The 11,160-nt window shown below is 39.2% G+C and overlaps 1 pseudogene; it reads right to left on the minus strand.

Moving 5' to 3' along the window:
* Positions 1–7,169: 7,169 nt before the first annotated feature.
* LOC148737478 (uncharacterized) lies at positions 7,170–7,896 on the minus strand (annotated as a pseudogene).
* Between the last annotated feature and the right edge of the window lie 3,264 nt (positions 7,897–11,160).

Consider the following 11,160-nt stretch of genomic DNA (forward strand, 5'->3'; position numbering starts at 1 on the left):
TGACATTTGTACGGCACAAATGCGTTCGATAATTACTGGCTGTTTTGGTCCCATAGTTGTGAATTTGGCTATTCCTTACAAAAAGATCGAGAAGCAATTGGGGGCAATAAGTTATTTTTGAAATACAACTGACATAAATTTTCCGATTTCAAACGTATTGACTTGAAAAATATTTACAACTCCTAGTTTGGAGAATAAAGAGGCAGAGTGGTCTCGATAGTCTAATACCCCATTCACACCAAAGCCTAAACATGCTTTAAAGCTGTTTTGTTAAACATGGTTTAACACAACAGCTCCATAGAAGCTGCTCAAATCAATATTTGGTTGACTTCAAATGTGGCACATTGAGAATACAATTTAGCAATTGCTTGAATCTTGTGGAAAATTTAGTTTTTCAGTTCTCTGCTTCTGATTTTCATTCGGTTAAACCTGGTTTAACTAAACAAGTTTTCTGGTGTGAATGGGGTATTAGTTGGTGATAGCCCGCACAGCTCGCTTTTGCAAATAATAAACTCTATTTAAGTTAGATACGTATGTGGACGACTTCTCAATCAAGTGCCACTGATTAGAGCTTTTAAGCTTTAAAACAAGACGAGCATGCTTTCCTTTTTTGCTGATAAAATATCTCACGATTTTCCTTGTCTTAATTAGGTAATTTTTTTCAAAAGGAAAAATCTTGCTTATTATAAAATCAATAAAAAAATCAAGGTTGCGTTCGATGAGCTTGAAAGTCAACTCTTCATTGAGAAATCCTACTAATAATAACAAGGAATAATTTATCGACTTATATTGCGTAATTACCAATACAATAATTTTCACTTGCCCATTTCAATGAAATGTTAGAAGTTCAACCCTACACAGATACTAAAAGCTAAAAAATAAAATGTTCACTACGAAGATGTGAAAATATAAAATTAGATACAAAGAATTAAAAAGCTTTTGCAAATAAAAAACTCTTAACGGCTTACTTAAACTCGTTTTAAGATTGAGTATTTCTGATAGTGCCGGGAAGATCGTTAAATAATTTAGGGGCTGAACCCAACAGTTCGGATTGATGCATAATCTACACAGCCTCAGTGACCCTTGCCAGCTGTTAGCTATTGAGCTTGCAAGATTTACATCTCGCTTCTTTTATGATCTTTCATCTACACAGCATCACCGACGTCAAGCAAAGATTCAGTGGCATTGGTACCCAGGATCATGGCTAAGCGTTGGTAACAAAATTGACATTGATTTAGCTCAGAACGTATTTCAACCCCATTCGTACTGTCCGATTTACACAGTGCAATCGTTGCTAACATGCAGGCAGCTGTAACTGAAAAATGCTGGATAGATAAGGTCGGACGTTTCCCAACCGACAAGCAACGAAAGCAAGAAAATTTTCATGTTATGATCGCGGGCAAAAGTAGAGCCATGTAGACCAGTATTTGAATTAACTACTAAATAAAGTCAGGGGCTACGCCGCTGGCCTGAAAAGGCATTACTTTAGGCGTAGCTTTCCTGTTTGTTTTATCAGACTAGGCCATTTCCGAGTTACCTTTGGCCTCTTTTTCAAAACGAGGCGTAATGTAGAACCATTCTTATAAAAATGAGTTCAATTGTATCTGTGATTAACAAAGCAATTATCACGCAAGAGGATAGAGCACCAGGACATGTTTTGAAAAAAAGGCCAAAGATAGTTGGGAAATGGGCTTCTGAAGCACTTTCCATTGATTGTCGAAAAATATAACGCAAAGTAATCCTAGCGACCAATTAGAACAAAGGTTTACGTTTTCATTAGCCAATGAGAACTCTAAGTGAAAACAAGCAAACTACTTAAAGCACTGGAACACACAAATCACCTCATTGACATTATTTTTAGTTTTGCAGCTAATTGTTTGAAAGGGAGGTACAGGTTTCCTAGACCAATCACAGAGCAAAAGTAAGCAAAACCAAAGCCATCCCTGACTACTTTCGGCACTCAATTGAATATTGCTCTAATTAAAACCACGGAGATTGAAGGTAACTGCCCCGTCTGGGCCAATAGGTTAAAAATGATAATAATAACGAATTTTTGTCAGGGTACATAATCAATCATAATTGTTCACAATCAATTAATGATTTTCTTTGTTCAACTCCTTAAGAACCCACATTGAAAAGCAAAGTATCAGCTACTTTGCGAACGCACGTTCGCATATTGTGAAAAAGAATCTAGAAGAAGTTCCAATAAACAAAAGATACCAGCGCATTAAAACGGACGATGAGTTTCAATAGCCATTTTGTTTGTTAGGCCTCTATATACGAGAATTTCAGTCTTCGAAAATTTACGTTTTTTTTTTTGTTTTTTATTACTATATTGCTTAGCTGAGAAATTAAGAGCAGAAAAATAAAGGTTTCTTATCAACAATTCCATGCTTTGATACATACCATCTGGGCAGGACTGAACTTGTCCGAGGGGAAGAACCATACGAATAAGGAACATGTGAAGGTGTAGTCTGATCGTCCAGGTGAGTGTAGTCCTGAGAAGGACTGTTGTCGGTGGTAGTGACTGACGTTTCGACAACCTGTGCGGAAGTCATCATCAGAGTCAAGTGAGTGATTGTTGTCAGTAGAATGTTATTATTCCAGTTCGTGTAAAATGATCGGTTGGTTTTGCCGTGATGTTATTGGCTGTAAGACTCAAGTGACGTAAGTCGGTCGTGATTGGTCTGTTTCGATCTGTCGGTAAAGTTAGGTTGTTCTTTTTCGGTCGTTTGTGATGTTTATGTCGTGAATGAGTCGTTTGTATGGAGCGGGTAGTTGTTGACATCTGTTTAGGGGAGTCTGTTCTAAGTTAGTCAACCGCCCTTATTGTTACTTAAACTCTGTAAACCGCCCAAATTGTTAGTTAAACTCTGTGAAAACGCAAGCGCATAAAAAAGCCTGATGATTTAAATTGATATCTCTCTGTTATTCTGACCAAATTTCCTAAGAGATTAAGGAACAAGTAGAGAAAAACTCCCATGTCCGCAAAAAGCCAACTTAAAAGAAATCCTTTCGACGTTTTGGAGCTGTTGAACAAACCGAGGAGCTTAACATCAGTTTCTTGACTGACATGTACCACTAATTTAAGGCTACACACCCTAGAAACGTGTTAGCCAATCACATTTGGCCGTGATATATGAAAGATGTTTCATCGCCTATCACAGAGACGTCGTGAGATTAATTAATTTGTGCTGAAAAAATTAATTTGATTAGTTTTCTCCTGAGGCAGCTATTCCCATCTTTCACTCTCTATCCTTAAGGACTCTTCGTGTACCTGTTTCAGAAGTTATAAGCAGTATCAAATGAGAAAACAAATTGTTAGTTAAACTCTGTGAAAACACAAGCGCATAAAAAAGCCTGATAATTCAAATTCATATCTCCGTGGCATTCTGACTAAATTTCCTAAGAGATTTTAGAGCGCAACTTTACAGATCATGGCTTCAATGAGGTAGACTCTTTTGTTAAGTGTCGCTCTCGTTGACCGTTTATTTTTTCTTAGCCCGATTTGCACCTGCATTTTAAGTATTCTTTCCTCCAATTTAGTGAGTTTTTATGATATGCAAATTAAATTCGAAGAGAAGGTTCTCCTGTGATTCCAAGTGAAATTTCCTCATTTTGTCTGTGAAATGACTAAGCGCATATTTTAACTAGTAGCAAGAGAGAGTCTCGTGAGCGCGCTCGACCCTTTCGATCACTATCGGCAAGGGCGGTCCAGCCGGAAATCAGTTTTAGCTTGTGGCGACACAAAAAGGGAGGATTAAAGAACAACCAGACTATGAATGTTGAGTATTGCCCTCAAAAATTTTCATGAGCGAAGGAAAAAAGGGAAACTTTCTTTGGACGGGAAGTCGAGAGGACTGCCCTTAGAGAAAGTGGCATACATGCCAAACCTGTATATACAGAGTGAACTATGAGATTCCCTAACCCAACGACTGCGTATGACAATTATTAAACCTGACTTTTCTTCATCTTTTCTTGAAAAACTGATTTAGTTAACAATATCTACTACAAAAACTCAACTTGTTCAAAATAAAACGCTTAGATATGAAATAAATAGTTTTGAAAAGACCGTTGAAACCGCTACAGATATTCCTTTCGCTTTATCGTGCATCGACCATTATCGAATTATGAAACTCTACATGGAAAGTTGTTTTATACCATTACTTGATGATGGTAAATATCGTTTTTGAACTCGTGGACATCCCATCAGATGAGCCGATTCTATATCACCACTTATCTGCGTTTAAAACTTGCTTACTTTTTTTCCTTATTTTTTTAATTGTTTTTGTCTTATTACCCAGTCTACATCGCCTCAGTTTTCCTAGTGTCTTTTAATTTTGCTAGCGCTTGTCACTTCGTCTCTCTCGCAGCCGTTTTTTTTGGATGTCACGCAACGCTCCCCCAAAAGAACGGCTGCCGACAACCGAACTACATTCCTTTCTCATTGTCCTTGCGGTTTGGTCGCGGTCTATTGAACAGACCAATCAAATACCAGAAAATCTGAATGACGTAGGGTTTCACGCGAAAATGTGGATGTGGCAGATGATCTAGCCATCATGTCGGGAGAAACACTGAAGAAGTTTGTCGATGAGAGCTCGAAATGTTTCACATTTTCATCGTTGTGCCCTGGTAAAGATAGAGTATATATTTTTGGAAAAACTCACAATTTGGTTGAAATTATAGAATCTACGCTTAACATAGGCGCCAATTACTACACCAACGACACGAACGCTAGATTGTTTGAGCGGTTGTTAAAGTCTCAGCGAGCAACTGAGAAAGTAGAAGAAGCTAAAAACTGAACTGAGACTCTTTATACGCACTATTTCAAGAGGTTACTACAGATTATAAAAGTCAGAATATATAAGAAACAGTAAATTACATCAATAATAAAAAGGAAATACAAGACGCCTTTCAATCTAGGCCAAGGGCTAAACGCTTGCTTCGACCTACAGATGGAAATCAGGAGGAAAAAAGCGCGTGCTTGCCGTCAACAAACCGGGTGAAGCTTCGAGAACACTGCAATTTAAATCGGCCAACGTCTCCTACAATACTTGTACTTCTTCATTTGCCAGTCCGCTACTAGCTGGAGCGAACCCGACTAGTTGCGTTCGTGGCTTCTTATCACCGGTACAGGAAATCGGCCCGAATTATCGAGTGTTTCCGCACTTGGTACAACGCAACAACAATAACAATAATATGACCACTTTCATCGGTAACATGGTCAAACACGAGCGGGAGTGCTTGATATATTAACGATTTCGCGGATCCTGAAGGCAACTTAACAAAAACATCTTCTTTCTCGACTAAAACTTTTTTATTTGCAAGCTTCTGGTGAGCATTAAGCTCGAAAACTTTGAACTTTGACGACGCTTTCCGAAAAGCTCCTTCAAGCACCGCCATTTTTCTTGTGTTTTCCACATGAGAATCGCAATAGAAAACGATATCTGATTGGACGAGTCTCAAAAGGTGACTCTGGCCCGAAAAGATTCCTGAAAATGGATCCCGTGCTGTGATTGGCCAATTTGAGGAAAGGAATGTAGTTCGGTTGTCAGCAGCCGTTCTTTTGGGGGAGCGTTGCGTGACATCCAAAAAAAAACGGCTGCTAGGGAGACTACTTGTCACTGAGCTGAGCTATCAGGTAGCTTTTCAAAAGAATTGGCTACTTTTTGGGATCTCACAATTTCATGTACTTTTCCCCAAATGATGCATCCCTCAACTTGTAAGTTTGCACCGTTAAACATTGCTCTAGTTTTTCATTCCAAATATTTTACTTCTTGAGTCTTATTTCTCCCTACTTTGCAACCGAAAATTTTTCATCAACAGATCGTCCATGAATCAATCTTGCGAAAGATACAAAACGAAACTTATAATTTCACCGCCGCAAACACTTTTTTTGATCATTAGGAATTATTTAATAAAATCTTCCTTTTCTCACTATATTGCTATTTTCAAGTCTCTAACTATGCAAGCTGTTAACTACTTATGACATTAGTACAACCAGAAAGTTTTCTGTCTATCTTAGTAAAGAATAGCGATTTAGAAGGGGAGGGTAGTTCCCAAAAGCCTTGCAGGGCTCAATTTGGGATTAGAACACAAAGTGCAAATACCACCTTTTAAATTATCAGGTTAGTGCAAAATCTTTTGGGCTTAGCAAGACAAATGCCATCTGGCTACTTGCCCCAGGGTGCTGGAGGGCAATGCGAATACTACTCACTTGACTTGTGGTTGCTCAAACCCTAACCCAACTGTACCCCTAACCCTAAACTGTAACTCTAACCCTAAAATGTAACCCTAACATCAAAATACTGGAAAATGGTGAATGGCTTTCTGTAACCCCAACCTTAAACATTGGGTTAACTGGAGACTCTCCATAGCCGTCTCCTGAGGGTGTCAAATACCTTAGTAAAGTGATTTTAATTTTTTTCAACTTTTAATTTAAACAAACAGGTGATATTCATGAAAAGTGGAACTTCGAACAGCCTACAGGCCTGATCGAGTGCTGTTGCTCAGAAAGCCTCCTAACTGATGTTCATCCCTAATTTGTTTTTTTCAGAATAAAAAAATGTAGTCAAAATCCCAGCTTCTTTACATTGATTTTTAAAGTGCCACTGAAACGAAATTTTCGTATCTGAGATTTTTGCATGATAATAAAGTTTGAACCTTACTAACAAGCGCTGTGAGTTTTTTTTGGTCCAACGGAGCGCGGAAAGCTTTCCTCTAGTCCTTAAGCTCGGCTAGTCGAGCCCAAAATTGGCGGCCATCTTGGCGCGGCCACAACAGTGTTGTGACGTCACTGGTTGTATACATCTCAGAACTCCGAGTTAACCCCAAGTGAGCATGGAGTGCGAGAAAAATGTTAAGAAGCAAAAAAAGATAGTTTTTGGGCGAGTACTGTGTTGCTGGTGGGCCCGGAAATGTAAGTTGTACCAATAAATTCAGAAGAGAGGGAATATCGAAGCATTTGTTTCCTCGTGACGATGTAACTCGCGAGAAATGGGTTCGCTTCGTGCGAAGACATCGGCCAAAGTGGCAGCCATCGAAAATATCAGTACTGTGTTCCGTGCATTTTGAATTGTCAAACTTTGAGGAGCGACTCGATCTTCATCTCGGGGAAGGCTTTAGCTTCCTTCAAAAAAAGCGATGGTGAAAGAAGGATGCTGTGCCAACTAAAGATGGTGTAGAGCACCAAGAAAATGCCTTTTCCTCGCGTGAGCAAAGAATGGTAAGTGTGTACATACAAAAGGTGCGAAATTCCGCTTGGCGCTTGGACGAGGAATGAATACGCAGTTTGTTGCTTTAAGAACAGTACGGTTTGTTAATGGAGAAAAGTCGGGATGGTTCAAAATGCATTCCGCATCGAGACCGATAAATGTAAACTTCCCTCTCGTCTGGAGTATTTCGTAACAGCATTTAACGTCACGCGCCCCAGCTAAGTGTGTAACACTGCAATTTCCACAGGTACACTTGTAAACAGAAATGTTTAGACTTAAGCCTGAAGGTTCAATCGAAAAATGAAAAAACACAGCTATGAGCTCTCGCCAATTGTTTAAAGGAACTTGTCGTTCGAAACGTTGTTCTAAAGGGGAAGGCAAAATACCGTCTTCTTCTTCTTCATCTTCGCTGCCGCCATTGTTATCGCCGTCTTCACTAGAAGCAAAGGGCTCGCCTTGGTACGGCGCAAAATCGCCATTAAATACATAGTAATCTTCTCCATCACTGCTGCAAACGTCTTCGCTCCCTTCGGAAGAATATTCACTCGTTCAAGGCTCGTTTCCAGACATTATGGCGAACCGTATAAATACAAACAAGGCGAAAGAAAAGACCCACGCTTGCGACGTAAATACAACCAGTGATGTCAGGAATCGTTTTCATTTGTTCCCAGGGCCCGGACATGTTTTGAAGCCAAAATCCGGTTTTCAACACTAAAAAAGACAATTTTCTACTTTTTTCTGGCAAAAACAAATTAGCCCACGATAATCAGCGTGTTTTAAACCACTCAATTATGAAAAAATCTCACATATGAAAATTTCATAACAGTGGCACTTTAAAGTAACATTTGTTATACTTATTTTCAAAGCTACTTCACATGAAAATATTTCCCATTCTTATCACTCATATCAGTTAGTCTTTGTTTTAAGTTGAAACGTCTACGCTTCAAATAAACCATGGTAGGTCCTTTGATTAGATCGAGATCTTCCCCTGGCTCCACTGGATATGAATAAAGGCTGATAGTTTCTAAAGAAACTGTTTGGGACTGCGTCGGTAGGGGTAACGAAATAATTTGAATATATCAACAAAGTTCAAATGGTTTTCGCTCCGACGAAGGGCTAACTCTCGAAACGTCAGCTTTTATAATCGTAACGGTGGCCAATTTACCATTTCGACTTTGTTCATATATTAAAATCATCTCACTGGATATGGGCGATGAATGGGTCGTGAGAAAAGTACTATGAGTGTTTTCATAGTACTTGTATAGCATCTGCATCGTTTATTGGCGGTCAATATTACAGTTATTCCAGGTGAAAAATAAGAGAGACTCAATTGTTTGCGCATGCGTTTCACAGCGCATCAATTATAGTTTGCATATTTCTGGAAAGAATGAAAAAAAAATCACAAGGATCTAGAATAACAGGTGAAAAATCTTCAGACAGAATTAGTTCATTCAGTACACAGTAATTATTCTGACAGCATTAAGCTTGGTTGCGGGCGATAGTTTGCGTTTTCAAGCAAGAGATTCGGCGCGGCGAATATTCCGTTGCCATATTGGACAATATCAAAAAAAAAAAATATCGTAATCAAAGTTTAATGTCTTTACGTGGGGCATGGTTACCCATATTGCCCGAGCCAGAGGATCATTTATGAAACGCAAGGCAACCACCAACCCATCCCACCCCAGGGGAGGACATCCATCACACAGTAATCTCGTGCGTGGGAAATTAACGTGTCCTACCCCTAATCCTGCAGGAGACGGGACCTCCATTTATTCGTCCCTATCCGAGAAGACTAGAATGTCTAAACTATTTCTTGATGTTATAGAAAGGCAGCATATTCTTCTCAATTATTTTAAGACCTTGAGTGTTGATCCGGCCGGGGCTCAAACCCTCGACCTCCCGCACATCAGTCCAGCGCTCTATCCATTGAGCTAACCGGGAGACGGGTAGAGATTTGTTACACGTGACAACGTGCGGGGAGGGGGGAAAGGGGAGAGGACCAGAAGAACTGCTTGCCCGAAACCCATGATTTCTCACTAACCGCCCCCTATACACTGTATAACATTCCCGACCTGTCACGCATTCTTGAAGGAACAATCAAATTTAATGAAATGGAACATTTTGTCGAAAACTGACGAGCGCGTCATGTACCAAAACAAAATACTCGCGTGTAGCGATCGCGGACGGAACAGTGCAGTAATACACCAAATAAAGTGCTAAAAAAAGTTGAAATCAACAGGAAATTTAGAAAACTTAAGAGGTATGCAGCAATTGCAAAACCAGACTAGTCCTCGATACGGAAACACAACTAACATTTAAACGCAACACTTATTTTTGATCCCCAAAAGAAAGGAATATAATAGCACTGAGTTTACCGACTCAGCGAACAAAGCTTTGTATTGTATAGTAAACTCCTTTGTCAGCTGACGTATTCATCTAAGTTATCTTACAGAGCTTTAAAAAAAATTAAAACGCACACATAGCTTTTTCAAATTACTCTAGTTCGCCGAGGACAAGCAGAAAACCTGCAACGCTGGAGGTCAACCCAACAGCAATTTACAATGGGAAGAGGCGACAAGGTTTATGAGGCAAGAGGAACCTCTGACAATTGCTTCCTTCCAAACTAAATCTAACTTCAAAGGGATATCTTTCTTATCCAATCTTCTATCACTTTCAAATAACCCTTAAAATAACAAAGAAGTGGGCAACTATGTATTGTGGAGTATTCTTCCTCAACTTTTCAAGAATTGGCAGCAGTCCAGCCGTTTGCTAGACTGGGCTCTTTCCCACCAAGTTTATTTGCAGTACAGTGGAACCCCTCTAAGCCGGACCCTCATTAAACCGGAATCCTCTCTTTACTGGACCATTTTATTGGCCCCAAAATCTCTGTCATACATTTCCTCTATTTTTAAGCTCAGTAAACCGGAACCTCTCACTTCTGGAAACCGAACTTTTTTTTTCAGTCTGTAATCGCAAACTGACAAAGGAATTGACCTCGTTAAACTGGACGTGAAAGTTTTAAGCTTGCCTCCAAAATCAAATCACGTGCTAAATGTGATTAAAATTAAACGTGATTAAAATTAAAATTTTAATCATGCAGCTGTGAAATCCCAATCAGAAGTGAAAAATGTGTATCGGCTAGTTACTCATTGCTCTATCGGTACTGTAGCAAAAAATCCAAAGTCGACAATTGTGCTGCTGTTGTTGAGTGGAATGAATGACAACAATAGGGGTCAGGTTAATTGTTTGTACCTTTACTAATGTGCTTTATTAGTACTCGTGTACCATGTACTGGTAATTGCAGTCAGACAATACATTATGCGGCATAAAGTTGCCTTATGGGTAAAACCTCAGTTTACCGAACAATGGGACTTAAGGCGATACATGGCAACTTAAGGCGACTTAAGGCGACTTAAAGGGATTCTATTAGACTGAAATGATAAGATCAAAGTTAGCAAGAGTCTCTAAAAACATTTACAAAATTCCTTGCAATAAATACCATAGTCAATTTGGTTACTTTTGCATGCTCATAAGTCACCATAGTCTAAAATATCAGGATTTCAAACCAATTTAGCTAAAAATAATTAGACAGAATTACTAGAAAAGTTATTTTTAAATTATACAGTCAAAGATAGTGAATAAATAGCCGGGAAATCAACTTAGCTTAAAATGTTTAGACAGAATTACAACAACAGTTATTGTTAAATTATACAGTCAAAGCTAGTGAATAAATAGCCGGGAAATCAATTTAGCTTAAAATGTTTAGACAGAATTACCACAACAGTTATTGTTAATGCAGTAAATGGTTTGAACCCGGGGGTAACATGTGAAGGTGTAGTCTGATCGTCCGGGTGAGTGTAGTCCTGAGAAGGACTGTTGTCGGTGGCAGTGACTGACGTTTCGACAACCTGTGCGGAAGTCATCATCAGAGTCAAGTGAGTGATTG

Source organism: Stylophora pistillata, chromosome 2 (assembly GCF_964205215.1).
Source record: "Stylophora pistillata chromosome 2, jaStyPist1.2, whole genome shotgun sequence".
NCBI lineage: Eukaryota > Metazoa > Cnidaria > Anthozoa > Scleractinia > Pocilloporidae > Stylophora > Stylophora pistillata.